The following is a 17,970-nucleotide window of genomic DNA, read 5'->3' as shown; positions in this document are numbered from 1 at the left end:
GCACAGAGTTGTTTATTAAACAATGTGAAAGGTGTATCGAAGTGCAAGAAGATATTATTGAAAAAAAGAAAAAAAACTTATTAAGTTGTCTTGATTTTTTTAGAATTATATCAGGCGCGAAGCATTTGGATCTACCTACGTACATTCTGCAAATGCAAGCGATAGGAAAAAACGCGGGCATCCGTGTGAATATGGATACTGAATCAACAAATATTAATTTTTCTCACCCTGAAGCTCTGTGATTATCAAATTCAAGTACAGCGGAACTTCGTTATCCATCAGGCTCGGAATCGTAGAGGAAGAAGACTCATTTTTAACGTAGTACACAGTATAATAACAATAAAAAATAGAAAAAGATTTAATTTTTAAACTAGTACATTGTATAATAAGGACGAAAAATCGAGAAACTGGCAATATTGTAGTTTCTTAAACTACTTACTGTTAAGTACAGTGAGAATAAATTCAAAATTGCCTCTAGTTACAACACGATAAACATCAAATCCTTTTAATACGAATTACTTGTCCCACTTTAAGCTCAATTTTTTTATTATTTGAGTTACATGAGACGAAATTTCTGTTAGAATTTCATGTGTTAATTTAGGAAGTTTTACACGATGCCAGTAAATTATTCGTAAAGGCTAAGATATAGCGTGAGTATCTAACTTACACGTGGATTTTTTGTGGAATTTTTTTTCTGTCGGTTTATTTGCAGCATTCTGTTCTTTAAAACGGTATTTTTCCCTTTCATCGTAAATAAAGTGCGACAACATGTATATTTTACTGTACAATAAGGCCTATCTTAAATTATGAGTTAATGTTTTAATTTTTATTCTACATTTTTCGATTCATTGGAATGCTTTAGTGATTGTCGGATAACAGAAACTGACGGAAAACAGTGCTCTGCATAATCAAAATTTTCTTATATTTACTTAAATCTAAATTGCATTCAATTTACAGACAGATCAAATACATATGATGCAACTAAGATTTTTAGCGAAATGCATTGAAAGCCTACCCAGTTATACAGACCATTTACATTCAAAAATATAATTTATACGCTTTGAATTGAAGTATACTTAATATATATACCTAGCGATATACCGTGAGTGGATACATTTACAAAATGGCGCTTAAGATTTTTAGTATATTGGTATCGTTAAATATTATATCTGCCGAAGATGAAGTATTTATCGGTGAAAGATTCAGGCCAGGCAGTAATGAAGAGGAATTCGGCTGCCGAGGCGAATTAAATATTCATCTATATTTCAATTGACATTAGTGGCCACAATTCACTCAACAATGTAATAGTGCCAGTTCAAGGAAATTTACATTTTTGATACTGTTGCGACAGGAAGAAAGCAGCGAGAAACAGCGGTAAAAAGCAAAGTAGGCAGTTATCCAATATGGCAGCATGCTGATTCATTAAGAGAAAGTTTCGGTGGGAGGTTCAAATTAGCTACGTCAATGCAAGTCATATGAGATGAATTGATCTAGAAGTGACGCAGTCTAGGAAACGTATTACTATTTTTAAGAACAAATGAGAGAAAATACCCGACTTAAAAATGAGAAATTAAGAGGCTCTTGCTAATTTAAATTATAATTTTGATTTACATATTCCTCCCCCCCTTCAAAGAGAAAAAAAGGCGACAGAAAAGCCTTTTTAAGAAATAAAACGCTAAAGCATTAGCAAATGAAGAGAAATAATTTGAAATATACAAATCACAAAATTTTGTACAAAATAATTGTTTAAATAATTGAAAAATATAAACTTTGATAATATTTTAGAATCCTATGAAAATTTTCAGTCCAGAAGTCTTTGCGTTTTAGAATCCACATAATCATATTTGTTTTCAGGGAAGGCTTTTCAACACTTTTTACACACTATTATATTGATTTACATATATATACATCTTAATTTTTGTAATATTCAAACGTATGTACATCATTCAATAATGGTAACAGCCGTAATAATAATAAATTAGCTCTGGAACGCCTAAAAATATTTCGAACATTAATTCAACTAGCTTTGCATCATGGAATTTGTGACTGATGAATATGATATTTAGAATGGTCACAGTCCCTCGACAAGCTATCCGCTGCACAAACATTCTCAGTTTCATTCTGATTTATCGCAGGCGCCTCTCTGAGAGCGAAATAAATGTGCCTGGCAAGTAAAGCGGAACGCGGATTATTATAATATCGGAGTGTGCCCTCGGATGTGACTAATTGACAAATGCTGTTTCCTCAAACAACGGCGACACCTTCTCATCTCCAGTTAAAAGGGCATCGCTGTAAGGCAACAATGTAATGAATCGGATGAATAGGAACTATGAGTGCCCCGCTCATTCCCCCCTAAGCTTTCACTCACGTAGAATTTTGATGGATGTTAGCGAACGATTATGGCCCTCATTATAAGAGTAACAGATGGAGCAATATTAGAGGGGAGTTAGTCTATAATGGGTAACTATACAATAAATGAATTCATATTAAGGAAATAAGTTTCAAAGTCGATTCATACTTAAAAGTATAGCCTTATAATGATCCGTAACATCGGTTAAGATTGAGGTATCAAAAGAGAGTAATTTTCGGTTTTAAATTATTAAAAAGTAAATAAATATTATCTAATAGAATGAGATGAAGGAATCTCAGTGGGATTTCATAAACTGCTAGACTATGAAAGAATAACTGTGTGTAACCAAACGTATTTACTTGGATTTATGACAATTTTCGCTATGCTTATTATTTGTCTAAATATAAATTAAATAATCTAAAACTGTATATGCCATTGTTAATGAAACTGAGGGGTCAGGAAACATATGCATTTTATCAAGGCGCCGGCTAAATAAAAAAGGACTAGTAGTAAAGTTCAAAATCAGTCGACGCATCAAAATCAGCCTTAATGAAGCGGCAGTACTTGAAACTTGGCTAAAGACAAGAAATTCAAGAAATATAACCTTGTTTTCCTTCCCCAATCGCCAGCAAAATTTTCCTATCTACACCTGCGAAATGACTTCTTACATATATGTAATTCAAGCACACGAGGTCTGTCTGCCTAAACAGAAAGATGCCTTCCTGGAGAACTTTCTAAGGGAAACTGGCTCGTGTATATGCTACATATACGGAAACCCATGAAAGCGTCCATGTAGAGTCAGCTCGTTCGCCGGGATTCGAACCCTGGACCGAACTAATAGGATTCAGCGACCTTACTCCTTGGCCGCTGGTAAGCACACTGCATTAATATACAGCTTGAACTAGAAGCAAGAATATATCGGAACGTTTTGGTAGTTTAATAAAAATACCACGCTAAAAACGGAGTACCGGTTCCGAAAGAATTTGCTGGAAATATCTAACGTATTATGAAGAAGAGCCTATCTGCAGTTTCCTTAAAAATACGAACCCAAGTATAAAGCAGAAAGAAATAAAATCCAGGAGCAATCTACTCAGAGGTGCAAAGTGCTATTTTGAAAGCGACCCCGTTCCTTTATTTTTTGGTAGCTTACTACTTGTTTTCAATCGCTTATTCAATTTCCTCCCCGATTTTACCCTTTTTTGAGAGTAGTTCTCTTTTCCTTCCGCCGTAGACTCAGTAAATTATCCTTTGCCGGGCGTTCCATTTTGGTATCAATCAGCGAAAGTCGCCTCTTGCGTAAGCCAAGCCTGGAGCTGGGAGCCGAATACAAAAACAGCAAGGGGGAGGCACCCCCTTTATTAAAAGATTGACTTTGGCCATCGCGCCCCTACTGACGGAGAATATGAGTGATAAAACGCGTGAGTTGCAGACGGATGGTGACCTTCTTTCTATACTTCATCGAGCGGCATCCCATTTACAGAACCGTATTCGAAAGAGAGAACCAATTGCCTTGATGGATCGCGGGCCGACCACTCTTTTCCACCCCTTCATCATCCTATCACAATACTACCGAATTCTATTTCATTTTATTTATTTATTTATTGCTATTATTTTTATTTATTTTACAAAGTTTTTTTTTTCCTTTTCGAAATGAAAAACTTTACTTTTTTCCTCTCCTTTCCTTTTTGCCCTTCGGCCGTTTCAAAAATTTTGCCAGAAAATCGCTGCTTCGAGAAACGGTTATGAAAGCAGAATAGCACCGAAATGCGATACGAAAGATTGAAATTGAATTCATTCTTGAGACTTTAGTCTTGATTCTAGCGCATCCAAATTTTCTTTCAGACTGGAACGAATACCGAAAAAAAAATTTCATTCTGTCTTGTAGGATTTTCATAAAAATGTGCAGTATCTTCAAATCTGAAAAAACAGGAGAAAATTATATTGAACCGATACTACCAATTTAGTTATTATTTCAGTAATTAAAATTAGCGTTTTTTTTAAGTTTAAATCCTTTACTGCTATGAGAATCAGCTTCAATACATTTGGGACGTCTTAAAAAACAGTATAAATATACAAAATAATAAGCACATATATGTTTATCATTTAATTATAATTCTTATCAAAGGCCCTAAAACTGCTACCGCATAACATAGACAGGTAACGCAAATATAAGAAGCTAATTCAATGGTATTCGATGAACGTACAGTTTGAATTTTGCCTAAAATTAATTAATTTCTTTTAGAAAGCTTATTTTAAGCTTCACAGTCTGATTAATTGTCTCCTTTTTATAAAATCAGTAAATAATTTCTTTTCAATATTACATAGGCAAATAAATATATCGTATCATTTCTTAAAAATAGTTATTATTTTTTTATGTTATGTATGCATGATATAAGCTTTTATCAAGTTCATTAAAATATATTTTCCAGAGTATAATGAATTTTTTTCATTCAAACAGTAAATATGTAAATAATTACAAAAATTATCTTTGAAATGAGGAAAAAAATCTATATGTTCTAAATTATTACGACTTGCTTTAATCGTGAAAGATGACAAAGAAACTTCATCTACGCTATTTAGCACTGAATGAAACATAAATCACTTAACATGAACATTTACAGGAATAATCGTAAGTCTTTTGCTTGATCATCTTTCGCAATAACTGTTACAGCATCTAAGATAAGATATAATGTTTTAATAGAATTTATTTGTTGTTTAACTAACAGCATGGCAGAAAAGATATACATAGATTGCCTGAATTTCCATGAGTTGCAAAATTTGGTCTTTAACATATACGTTCTCATCAATTACAAAACAGAAATATTCAAAAACAAATCAGCTTCTCTTTCACTTAGTCTTTTAAGTTGTATTAAAAGTGCGACCTGGGACTAAAATATATTTAAGAATATTGTACCATTAAATTCGTTCTAATTCGAACTAGGCTTTATAGTACCTTGGACGGACTTTCGGAAATGCAGAACTCATATCACGAGTAAATTCTGCTTAATGGAAGGAATTATTAAAATGAAATCAGAGCCGTCCATAGAAGAGCGGAGTAATCTCCTTTCTCAAACTAACTAGAGTATTATCGACGAAGATTGGGGAAGACTTATGAATTAGGAACCTGGAGCAAAGGGAAGTCTGATTAATTCGAAAGTGGAAGCAGAAAAGTGGCAAACTTTTACCATTAAGAAAAGGGAAACCCTTCGTCAAGGAAAGCTGGGCAAGTGTCATTCCTGGTGACGTCAGGACAGCAAGAAGACGGAGCACGGTGGGCTGCGAAGAGTCCAGGTAATAAAGGTAGTTAAAGAATTAAACTCTGGTCTTGAGAGTCAGCGATTTATACCGGGCCGTGACGTTCCCATATCCGGGCAAATCCCCTTTTTGCCGCGGTTTCGCTCCATTAGACGGCCCTGCCAATTTTTCTCGATCAACCCATCGGCGAAGCTGGCGATTAAGTTTAATTCTCGTAAGTGATTTGGCACGTTTTTATTGGCTCCGCTCTCCTGGATGAGGCTATATATTAATCGAAGACGTAACCTCCGAAATAAACGCATTTATTTTCTACACTGTGAGCGTGCCTTTAATTCGCAGGCTGGAAAGTGACCCTCCCCACAGCAGGCGAGGATTGCTAAGTCGCCCGTAAGCCGCACATTTGTCTTGTCTAGGCTCGTGTTTGTCTTCGCTGCCTGGCCATTGTTGACGGTGGTTAGGTAAGGCCGGGGATTCACTGAGAAGGGGGAAAGCAGCTAAATGAAGAGAACGAAAATGGAACTCTCGAGCTGCATGGAGATAGAGAACGAAAAAAAAAACTCCACAGCAGGCAAACGGGGGGACTTGTGGAGGATGTGGGGGTAAACAACGCTCAAAATGCGCCGAGAAGGAGATATTGCTGATTGATGAAAAGCAAGAACATTTGGCGGAAAATTGAGAAAGCTCGAAATGAAGCAAAAGAAGACGTCGTTGCTCCTCAATGATGCTAAAAAAATGAAGAAAAGAGGAAGGGATTGAAGCAAGTTGACACGAGGATTAAGTCTACGATGAGAAGAATAAGATTCCAGCAACGTAAAAGTGGAATTTATAAGCTTTGACGAGGCTGCAGAATGAATAATGTAAATGACAACCGGGTCCAATCGATGATCCCGATTCGACGGGAAATGCGGAGGCTTTGGCAAATGAAAGTAAACGATATTAATCTGAGAAAGACTTCTCGATCAGACTTAATTTTAAAAAAGGTGTAAACGAAAAAAAAAAAAAAAAGAATCATTCTTCCGGAAGACGGATTATGAGAGTTTCATTCGATTGAATTTCTAAATGGACCGCGGATCGATCATTAGCGGAAGCGCACATCTTAAATTCCACTTACATAAAAAGAGGAAGAAAAAAAAAAGAGAGGAAACTTCATCGACGAAGCGGGATTATTTCCATTTTACTCTTGGGCTAGTGGAAAGAATCATGGGGAGGGTCGGCCAGATTGCAGAATCATTTTTCCATGCAAGCTCCTGCCAGAGCTAAGGAGGACCTTTTTAAAAAGTAATGGAAGATGGAATGTCATAATTCCTTTCAGTAATTTTTTTTTTTCATAGGTTCAAATAAAAGAGGATTACATGAATCCTATACTATCTGGTATCAATTTAAACACGAATGAAAATCCAAAAGGCAATTAAAATTTCTTTAATTGCCCAGGTTTGATTTTAAAGACATACTTGTGTATTAATCCCTCATACATAGAAAGATCTTCAACAACAACAATAAATAAATAAAAAATAAAAAATAACGAAAATAACGAGAATTAAAGAAGCAAAATGTGTAATTATAATTACAAAAGAAATAAGTAAAACGCGAACTAAGCTATAATTATAAATACATAAATTAAGGAATTTAATTATACCATTGAAAATCAGTTAATCAATTTTTTTCTCTTAAGGTGTCTGTATATCAAATTAAATGAATCGAGTACATTTTACGAAATATACTTTCGAAATGCACTTCATAATTTGAGCATTATCTAATTTCTACACTTTAGAAGGTACTAGTTTCATTTTCAAAGTGTCATAATCCTCAACGAAAAATGTAAAGTATTTATTTTTGTTAACTTATTTTATTTTAAATACGATTGCAAACTTCAGACTTAACTATTCTGCTATATTAAATGATTATGTCTTTTGAAATGTGTGATAAAAACGCGTTTTGATTATCTCTATCTTCAAAGGCATATTCTCTTTGCTTTCTAAGTAGACGCAATGTTTCATTAGAGTTACGTAGGATTTGAGTAAACCTATGAATATTTATTTGATCAGTGGTCAGATCATTAGCACTGTCAGTGTTTATACAATAGTAAGTCGATCTATTTATTCTTTTTTCCAGTGGGAGAGAAGAAATAAACGGTCAATGAAGAAAAGTATAAGTCAAGGAGCATTGCAAATAAATAGCATGTTGTAAAAATATAACATTTATTACCTTTTACCATGGATATACTATAATAAAATAACTAATTTTTAGCAATAAAGATGTCGTACTTATCCTTTGCTAAACTGAATTTTGCCTCAACCCAAATTAAGACTTTTCGAGACTTAAAATGTTTTCACGGTTCGCATCCCTTCCACTTTGGGCAAAGAAAAACGCTTTAACTTTTCGTAAAGTTTTTTAAATCTCGGTGAAACGGTTTAATTTGTTGTTAGATTTATAGTACATAGAGAAAGGGAAAAAAGTACACACTTCACTTGGAAAAAAATAATCTATACGATGCACAAGGAAAATGCTAAAGCAGAATATTATAGATACAAAAAAATAAATAAATAAATAAATAAATAAATAAACGATGGTTTGGATATTGAAATACGTGAGAATAATTAAAGTTATTTACATATAACTTCATTTGGGACCAAAAGCGTCGAAGGATACATGCGGGAAAGTGGTTGTTGCGGGAACGCTAGATCCTGGCTGCATCGTGTTTATAAAGACTATATAAAACAGATGACAGTTGCTTGAATTTTAACTCCGCCTGCGTTCATTTATTCCTGTCACTGAAAGTAAAATTAAGACTTGACATGACCTATTTTCAAAAGTACGCTTTCCCTTATAGCTTCAGTTTGGAAGCCATTACGAAGGCTTCTCATTTCCACAGCCTTTCTCTTTCTTTCAAGTTTTCTTTCTTTCTCCTGCACCTTGATTCGTTCGATTTTATCGACTTTTCTGTGACTAATTACAGAATACGCTTCTTTTGGAGGCAGATAAAAAAACAAGTAAAACTCGAATAAGAAAACGGTATACCCTGTAGCTTTCTTCTCTGCAACAATTTAGCCCCGATAATCGTTAAGCAAGCGAAACACATTGTTGTTTTCTTAACGGAGAGTGCAAACCCTTTGGCTTAATTTTATTAATTAACTTGCCAAATAATGTTGATGTCTTGGAAGAAGAACACAAAAGCCAAACTAGACAGTTCTGTTTTAACTACACTTCGATCTTAAGAAATGGGTATTTATCGGGTCACAAAATGGCGTGTTACCCTGTAAGGAGTCAAAAATATACCATTTCTTTTAGCCAGAGTATGAATTCGTAGTATAACTGAAAAATAATATTCTTTTGTATTTATTAATTAGATTATTGCATACATTTCCAAAGTCGCAGAATAATATACTGCTAACGTAAATGGACCATGATGTTCGTATGTGGAAATGCATTCAGACTTTTCATTTGAAGTTAATGTCATGAAAAGATTGGATTTTACTTAATTAAACAAATTAAAAATCAGATTGACTTCAGTTATTTCTTATTTTCCTATAACTTAAGTTATAGGAAAATATTTCCTTATAACATCAAGTAATGATATTTAAGTTTGTAACGACAATTTGAAAGTTATTTTACTCCCTATTTCTCTGAATGCAAGATTGAAAATGAAGTCTGTGATATAGCTATAACCCAAGAATCTACGTTCTTGGAGTATGAGAAAATTTGACTTTTTTAAATGCAAAAAGGTATCAGATATGCAAATAGAAATCTGACTTTTTGAAATGCACATAGGCATAAATCATAAAACAAATACTGAAATTTAAAACAGAGATAAATTATAATGTCCTTGGAATGTTAAATAGACAAATACTGCAACTTATTACTTGGGATTTAGATAACAACACTCCCCTAGAATGTAAATACATAGTTTACAGCGCATTTTGTCGAGAAAAATTTTTCTTGAAGCTATGACAGAAAGATCGAAAACTTACGATGCACCAGAAAACAGAAAATTTGCAACATTTGCAATGGAATGTACGCCTTATATTCATGCTCTTTTAAACTCGCGAAACTTAAACAATATAAATATTTATTTGTAGGCATTAGAATTGTTATAATATATATAATATATAGAATTGTAATATTATATAATATCTCGTTCACGTATTGTTATTAACAAATCTATTCAAACAACAGCATTTTATTCTTGAGCTTATTAATATTTTGTCTTAAGTTCCCCATTTCATAAATAATTACTTTAAATTCCCATCTGATTCAAATTACCGAGTTCATCACTGAGACGGAAAAATATTTCTATCATAATACATAATTAAGTAATACATAATAAGTACGATTCATAATAAAACTAGACAAACAGTTTCAAGATGCATTTTTTCTCCATTACCTCGTATTTATTTTGAGGATTAATAAAAATAGAAAAAGAGAAGGGAAGAAGAAAATGAAAAAACATTTAGGTCCAATTTTTTCCCTCGTTAGCAAATGTCAAATTAACAGTAAATGCTGGTACATAGATAATGAATTAAAAGGTTCAAGCGTTCATGGGAAACCTGATTTATGCTTTGCGTCTGCTTTATAATCTTTTCTGGGTAACAAAAACAAATATAGCGAACTTTAAGAATTGCTAGAAAATTCAAAACTTTCTCTTACAAGAACTCAATATTCTCTACAAATATCTAAAACAAAATAAATAAAGTTTCTGGAATAATAATAACAAATAATGTTTTTGGAAACAATATAATAGATAATATGAAAGAAAAAAAAATGTTTTCAGATTTAAATTCTCCATGTTTCAGTATTTTTTGTTAGAAATTTTATTTTCTTGTAATTAAGTAACAGTAATCTGATAATGTCAATCAGATTCAGATTTTTATGTTAGTGCAAATATAAAATTTAAACAAAAAGCAAATGTGGTCTCACTATTTAAAAAAAAAAGGAAACGGAGAATTTAGGAGTTAAACGGTAACAGTAACTTGGAAATTAGTAAATGAAATAACTGTGTAATACAAAAGTGAATTTACATAAAGTAGCGAATTGGAAGATAAAAACATATGCATAGATTGAAATGAAAACGAAATGCGTTGATCAAATAATTTTCTGGTACGAAAGAAGACGAATTAAGCAATATGATCAAAATGAAAAATGATAACTCTACTTAAAGAAAAAAATTCTGTTTCATGCTACCCCCCTAAAATTTATATTAATTTGTAATAATATTCTATTTAATGCAGATTTCTGATAAATACACAAATACATAATTACATACCCAATCTAATTAACGTATTATTTAACGTAATCTCGTAATTACATACCTAATATAACGTAACAAGTGTATTGTGTTTATGGTGGAAAATCATGAAGAGAATTATATACAGGTTTATCAGAAAAAGTACAAGCTCTAGACCTTAATAATAATACTGTCCCTAGACACGCACTATCATTACAAAGTCTCTTAGAATGAGTAATTTTATAAAATTAAAAATTTTATAAAAAAAAGTTTATGAAATTTCTTTCAGAATTTTATGAAAACTGTTTCACCGCTGAGATTAAAATGGTTTTATAAATACGAAATTTCATTTTTCATATGATCTTTAAACTATCTAGTTAGTGAGCAAAAATTCTAGTTAGAGACAATTTAGTAATACTAATGCAGTATTTCAAAAGATGAATACAACTAGTTCCACACACTTATTGGCAAAATTCAGGTAGGTATGTGCAGTTAATAATTTCATGAAACAAATTACAATGTTAATAACAAGCTCAGACAGTAAGAAGAAATTTTTGCTCTGCGATTCTTCCCTAAATCTGAGCCAAAAGTATTCAGACTTTTTATGACGTGTGTAAGAACATGAACTAAGTCAGCAAAATCTTTTTTTCATATCTTAGATATGTGCTTATGAAACTCTTCTATCCCCGTTTCAAATCATTTTCATAAAGTTTTCTGTCTTATTTTGAGAAACTTTGTACCTGCAAGTACATATCAGAGATCAATATTTTAAAATAATTGTCTGTAGCCATCTTTTACGAATATATGCAGCATTTTCAGGTATATATTAAGAACGAAAAACATCATGAAAATAATTATTTAAAAACACAACCTAACAAAGGAAGAGGAGGACATAACACTTAAGTTTAACATAAAAAAAAATGGAAAGAAAGCCATTTGAAGAAATGAAATAAAAATAAAGCACGCATGCATAAGCAAGGAAAAAAATTTCTATTCACATTTTGTGCATTATTTTTGGACAGCTAAGGAACCTGGCAAGGCAATTAAAGCTATTGTTAAAACATTTCTGGCAGTTACAACACAAATACATTGAAACAGACTCATGAATTAACAAAAAAAAAAAAAAAAAAAAAAAAAAAAACGCAGGAAGAAAGCCACAGGAAGTAAGGCTTTTTATTAATATCTGATGTTTGAAAAATTTCTGAAATAAATGCAAATAAAAAATTCAAAGCACACGACCCACAAAGAAATACTTCAAATAATAATATTTTCATAATTGTAATTAAAAAATAAAATTTAAATTTCAAATAATTTCTTTTTGTATGAGAGTCATAAAAATATCACTGCAGAAAGAAACGTGCATTGTACTGAGTAAAAGTAAAACGTGCATTGTACTGAGGGGGAAGGAAAAATTCCAGTGAATGAAATGAATTAAAAACTCATGTTATAAACTAAAAGTTTTCTAAAGGTTTTTTTACAAAAGAAGGGAAAAGCAAAAGTTACTTTCGAAATAGACGCTGTATAGTATATACGTACATTGACTCATTTCATATGAGATTGTTTCTAAAATGTTAACTAGATGCCTATTAAAGACAAGAAAACGTGCGTAAGAGATATGCTAACTTCCAGTAGATGTTTTCCGATAGCTGTAAGGAAATTTTGTTACTTTAAAAACGTTTTGAACGGATTCGCATTTCCTTTCGAAAGCTAAGGTAACCATCAAAGCTATAAATTGATTCTTCCGTATACTTTTTATATTTTTATTATTACTTTTAAGGAACTGGCCTAAATATATGCAGAATATATTCTCGAAATACCCTTCTGAAATATTTAAATTATGTTACATAGCCAGCCTAATAAAAAATTTTTAAGACAATTTATCAGTTATCACTTAATTTTTACATTAAAAAGAAACGTTTTCAATTATTTTTCCCTCAAGGTAGGACATTTAGTTGACGTTGTCGCAAAACACATCCAACTTAATATGCTCCTGTATATATGACGTCGTCTATTTAAAAATACGCCTCTCCTTCTTAGTAAAATATTTCAAAAATTCAGGGTTATCTTATACTTGGCCCATTATGGTAGTTAGTTATTATTGTAATTAATTTTTATTCAAAAGTTGGGCGTCCTTTTTAATGTGAATTACCTCCCTCCCCCCATACACACACAAGAAACTCCTCTATTTTTTAAGAAAATGTTTTTTACTAAAGCTTTGCTTTAATTATGCAAGAGATTTTGTTATTCTGTTATACAATCCTTTTGTTTCTATGGAGATTTAATCATGTAGATGTTTAAAATTTGATTTACTTACTTTCAGGTAAATTAATGATACAAGTGGCTTCAAAAACTTTAGTCACATTGAAAAAAATATTCCCTGCAGCTTTAAAAAAAAATCTTTCCTTCTCTTATATGCATTCTCATAATTAATTTAAAGCGTTCTGTAGCCTTTGTCATATTTCTAACTATTACGCCGAATTCACAAAATCTTCGAAAAGATTTTTGAAGACCCATAGGGAAGTAATCGTTGGTGTCACATAGATGACAAGATGTGCTTGGTAAATATATGATTGGTAAGCTGCGTTTGTCATTCAGCTGTGAGTTATAGTATTGTATTACAAGACGTCGTCAAAATGAATTACGGATTCTAAACTGAGGGCGAATTTTTTTATGAATATGAAATAGAGTCACTCAACATGTTCTAGAGCGTAACTGTAGTTCTGTATTCTCATTCAGCATTTTGATCATGTACAGGTTAGTGAATGCTCTATTCGTTGCTGGTTTGCGAAGTTCTGTTCAAGAAATAAGTTGATGGAAGATGCATCTTGGGGTCCCAAACCACACTTTTCTAAGTTAGACTGTAGAAGCTGATGCCACAAAGTGCCCATACGATAGCTGAGAAATGTAATCTTTACCATTTCACTGTGCTGCGTCTGGCTCCAGTAAGCAAGGTGCAAACGCTGGACACACACATGGGTGCCTCGCTATCTCATTGTCACGAACAGGCCAAGTCGGACTCCTTTCTCCCTTCTGCGGAAAAACAACAGGTTAGGGATTTTTCATTCTCGAATTCTCACCAGCGATAAAAAGTAGGTTTGGTACGACAGTCGTCTCACTTTTGCTGTGTATTTAAAAGGAAGAGCGCTTCCTAAAGCCACTCTCAATTTTCAAAAGGTGCTCTTGCTTGTGTAGTAAGCGTTAATCACCATTTCTTCGTCAAACAAAGTAAAACCATGATTTCGGACTGTTAGTGAACCAAACTGCTTGGTTTGAACCAACAACTTCAGCTGAATTACTTGGCAATCCTGGACAAATCTTGTATCCTTATATTGCATTTTAAAGCTCGTTCCAGTGCATTGAAAATAATATTAGAGTTGAGTTACGAAACTCTAATCCTCAGAATCGAATGCGTTTTATAAATAAAATTACATGTATTAAATAAAATCGGATCTTTATATAAATATCATACATATATAAGTTAGACTAATTAGAATTGCATTTATCAAATTAGCAAAACACGTATCAAAATAATTAAAAACAGAAAAATATGAAATGGATATATACATGCTTTGAATTTTTCAAATATTGTTTCTATCTACACATTTTAACTTTAAAGCATTTCAAAACAAAATAAAGAAATTTATGAAAATATCACTGAGATAAAAGGGTTCTGAAATGTTAAACTTAACTTTTTATATGGTCCCTGTAAATTAAAATTTCACTTAGTAAAATGTTCAATATTATTTAATGAATAAAATGAAAAATATTTCATAATTTTTTACATGCAACATTGAAGAAGCTACTCAAGAAGGAATTTGTTCACTAATTTTTTCATGTTCATCATGAAACGATTTTGATAAAATTCAAAAACAGCCTATAAAACACAAGTTGCGTGTTTTGGTGATTAATGATTTCGTATCGGATATATCAACACTTGTTATTGACGTTACAACTAGCTTCAACAAAGCAGTTTACAATGAGATGATTTATCGCCATCCCTTTCTTTTAACTTTATCTGTTTTTTCTCATACGCCACAAAATCTCAGCTCATTATACATTTTGAATAGCTGTAGATTCTGCTAACTAGCATTCATTTAATCTTTCATTATTACTGGTATGCATACGTTTAATTCCTTTATTAAATACAAATATGCAATTTCCATCTCTAAACAGATACACAATACATTTCTGTTACTGTATTTATTACGCAGCTGTAATTGTCACTTCAACACTTTAATTTGATATTTCCTGATATTATTCATATGAACTTTTATAGCGAGAAATACCGAGAAATGTTTGGAGAAGTTGAAGCGATTTTCAGAGAGAATTCCTTATATACTAAGTACTCCCCTAAGAAAATTATATTTTTTGCTTTTATTTTGTTTGTATTTTCTTAGCAGTTGTTTTATTGGAACCAGCTGTAAAGTTAATAACAAGTGCTGTTTATCTGATACAAAATCATAAATTGCCAAAGGGTACAACATATATTTTACAGGTGCTTCCTGAATTTTCAAAACTGATTGTTCAAATCATTGAAAAAGCTCAAATCACTAATTTAAATAATCTTTCTTGAGTGTAAGAATAAAGTATGCTAGTTCCTTTATTTATCTATTTATAATTATTTGTCCCTAAATTTGCTGCCGATGTTTTTTGTTGATTTGTTTCTTTATTTATTACATACAAAAGCATACAGTATTTGGATGATAGATCTCATTTTTCTTTGCTCGATTTGATGATAAATTTGAGTTAAGACTGTTTTATTTGTCTGCTTTAATTTCATTCTTTTTAGTACAGTACAACTCCAATTATCCTAACTCCGACTATCCGAATCGCTTTCAGAATTTCAGAACTTTACAGAATCAATTGAAGAAAAGGAGGAAAAGGAAAGGGAAGAGACAGGAGAAGATGAGGATGACGTCTCACTTGAGGAATTAAGAAACATTCTTTTGAAATTCCTGGTTATTCAGATGTTAGTGCTGAGGATACACCAGAATGGATCCCTAGCTTTTCCCTGAGTTTCCAATTCTAAATGCTGATGAACTTATTGAAAGTATGTGAGAGAAGAAAGTGTCGAAGGAGAAGATGACGTTAATATCAAAGTGTCGAAGGAGAAGATGACGTTAATATCGAAGTTGAAGCAGACACGGGACCATCAGCTAGTGAAGCGTTTGCCTGCCTTGAAACTGCATTTAAGTGGATGGAGCGTCAATCCGAGGTGACCACATGCAATTTCTCATTATCAAGCGGACGCGCGACTTGGCTGCCCGAAAATGAATAAGACTGTCAAACAGCTTATTTTGACCTCGATGTCCAGTAAGTAATGACTTTCAGCACTTGTATGTATTGTATAGTACGTTGTATAACATGTACGTAAAAGTTTTGCCTTTCCATCCATATTAATTAAAACCTCTTTTGCTTTAAAAGTAGTTTTTTCTATCCATTTCAATATGCAGTACATACAGTAATTAATTAAAATGTTCGTAGACCCTTTCTTCGGAAAAAATGCAATTATCCAAATAGGGACCGGTCCCAGTTAATTCGGATAGCTAGAGTTCTACTGTTTTAGAATTCTGTTTTTTATTTTTCGGTGTTACGCTCTCTAAATATGTAGCTAGAGATTTTTTAATGAAAGCAGGACTGAAAACTATTAATCGCGATATGGAATTAAGTGAAATATTTAGAGAAGAACTGGCGAAATGCATCTAGGTTGTTTATTTTTGTACACAGGATGAAGACAAAGAAAAATTATAGCTTCAGCTTAGTTAAAAAGATTAATAAATAATTTAAAATTTCCTTAAAATGGCATCATCGTATACATTCAGAACTGTAGAAAACCTTCATCAATTAATAATCATTACAAGTTACAAACTGGAATAAGATGAAACGGAAACATACTAAAGAAACAAATCCCAAATGTGAAAGCCATTTTATTAGCATATAATTCAGGAACAAAAATATTCAAAAATAAATCCGAGCTAAAATCTAAATATTTTAAACACAGTACTAAAAGGTATTGCAATTTTTATTAATAAACAGATCTCGAAAACAATAATTTTGTATTCCTAACATGCATCCTTAATTCGGAAAAGAATCACTTAAAATATTTGACAGCTTATGTAATAATTGCATGCTGATGCAAAGAAATTGTAGCGAGAACAATTGACACTATTTGCCAGAAAATGAATACGGATGAATCTGGCTCACTGTTGCAGGATTATTAACTTTTTTTTTAATTATTTCAAGTTAATTTAAATTGCTAATTTTTGTAATTGCTTTTTAATGCTAATTTAGGATATACAGAAGTATGCGAAAGAAACTTTAAATGATCCCTGCGGAAATAAATTACAACTGGGCGAAAATTCTAAATAAAAGTATAGTCTCAATTTATTTCTAAAGGACTCAGCGAGTTTTCTTCAGTTTTTATTTAAGTGCATAAATGTTTTCCACTTTAAAAAGAAGAACATTAGTTTTTTTTCTTGGTGGGAGGGGGAAAGTGTATTTTTATTTAAAAATAATAAGTCAAGAATTTTGTTTTTATTCAGAATAATGCCTAATGAGAAATTAAATTTCTTATCTTTGATTTCTTGTAATATGACAATAGCTTTCTTTTTAAAAGTTTACCTCTTGAGCTATATTTGAAAACTATATTGGCATTAGTTCAGGGTAATCAATTAAGGATGATACATTTTCAGTATTATCAATTTAAATAATTTTTTAAGGTAACTGATAATTTGACGGTAGTATAAAAATGTTATTGTGGACATATTAAATTTTTTTAAAGTTAATAACACCGAGAAAAATATGTAAAACATTAGTGGAATGAACGGTAAATAATTTGACTATTTCTTCGACAGTAAACTTATTTCTAAATAGCTCTAGACTAAACTAAACAATTGCATGTCATTAGTGAAGTAAAGTATTTTGCGTAACAGGAAAAAAGAAATAGGAAACTAAAAATAAATATAAATTACTGATCTGTTACTTGCATACCAATTATACTTTTAAAATATCAACAATATTATCAAGAATAAACTCAAAAGGGGGAAAAATACAAATCATGATTTTGGTGATAATTCTTTTTCGAATTTCGAAAATTAATAATTTACAATTTTGAGAAGCCAAAATTATTTATTAATCCAGCAAG

At 31.8% G+C, this 17,970-nt stretch overlaps 1 protein-coding gene across 3 annotated transcripts in view; it reads right to left on the bottom strand.

The window, feature by feature from the left end:
• The window catches only part of LOC118199142 (sal-like protein 1), a 363,730-nt gene that overhangs the window by 11,915 nt on the left and 333,845 nt on the right, over positions 1-17,970 (bottom strand). The gene's annotated exons all lie outside the window — the stretch shown is intronic.

This window comes from Stegodyphus dumicola, chromosome X2 (genome assembly GCF_044657685.1).
Source record: "Stegodyphus dumicola isolate Sdum_Otavi_A_Nest chromosome X2, ASM4465768v1".
NCBI classification, from domain to species: domain Eukaryota; kingdom Metazoa; phylum Arthropoda; class Arachnida; order Araneae; family Eresidae; genus Stegodyphus; species Stegodyphus dumicola.
Note: the sequence above shows the minus strand (reverse complement) of the source record. Positions and strands in the feature narration are given on the sequence as shown.